Source organism: Gavialis gangeticus, unplaced genomic scaffold, assembly GCF_001723915.1.
Source record: "Gavialis gangeticus isolate Ggan-Ray unplaced genomic scaffold, GavGan_comp1, whole genome shotgun sequence".
Taxonomy (NCBI): domain Eukaryota; kingdom Metazoa; phylum Chordata; order Crocodylia; family Gavialidae; genus Gavialis; species Gavialis gangeticus.
Genome location: NW_017729032.1, coordinates 31,846,016 through 31,846,338, shown reverse-complemented (window position 1 = coordinate 31,846,338; position 323 = coordinate 31,846,016).

The following is a 323-nucleotide window of genomic DNA, read 5'->3' as shown; positions in this document are numbered from 1 at the left end:
CTCTTCAACAAGTTCTTTGCTCCGTGTTCCTGTCTGCTGACAATGGGGTGCTCTTGGGTGACAGCATAGAGAGGCCCGGGAAGGATGCAAGTCCCCCAGTGTTAGTTCAGACCTAGTTAAGGACTACCTGGAGGGCTTAGATGTGTCCAAGTCGGCGGGCCCGGATGACCTTCATCCGCGGGTGCAGAGGGAATTGGCTGGTGTCATTGCGGAGACATTGGCACAGCTGTTCGAGGACTCGTGGTGCTCGGGCTAAGTCCCTGCAGACTGGAAAAGGGCCAATGTGGTCCCTATTTTCAAGAAAGGGAGGAAGAAAGAGCCTG